Genomic DNA, 320 nt, shown 5'->3' on the forward strand with positions numbered 1-320 from the left:
TAAATAAACCCACCCATTGTTTTAATCACACTCTTGACCTTGTTCTATCATATGGCATTGATATTGAACACTTCCCACAAAATCCTTTTCTATCTGATTTTAATAACTTTTGAATTCCTATTACTAGATTATAAGCCATTAGGCAAATTAGGGAGGAGATTCCATCAGTGTTTAATTCAAGTCTGAATATAACAGAGGACTCCTATAATAACTTTAATCCCTCCCAATTTGATCATCTCATTAATAGTGCTGCAGGCTCACTGCGAACTGCACTAGATTCTATTGCCCCTATAACAAAACATAGGAGACTAGCACCGTGG

At 35.9% G+C, this 320-nt stretch overlaps 1 protein-coding gene across 1 annotated transcript in view; it reads left to right on the forward strand.

Moving 5' to 3' along the window:
• si:ch211-195b21.5 (probable ATP-dependent RNA helicase DDX46) overlaps positions 1-320 on the forward strand; it is a 24129-nt gene that overhangs the window by 13679 nt on the left and 10130 nt on the right. The window lies entirely within an intron of this gene.

This window comes from Morone saxatilis, unplaced genomic scaffold (genome assembly GCF_004916995.1).
Source record: "Morone saxatilis isolate NCDOM2014 unplaced genomic scaffold, NCSU_SB_2.0 Contig19, whole genome shotgun sequence".
Lineage (NCBI taxonomy): Eukaryota > Metazoa > Chordata > Actinopteri > Moronidae > Morone > Morone saxatilis.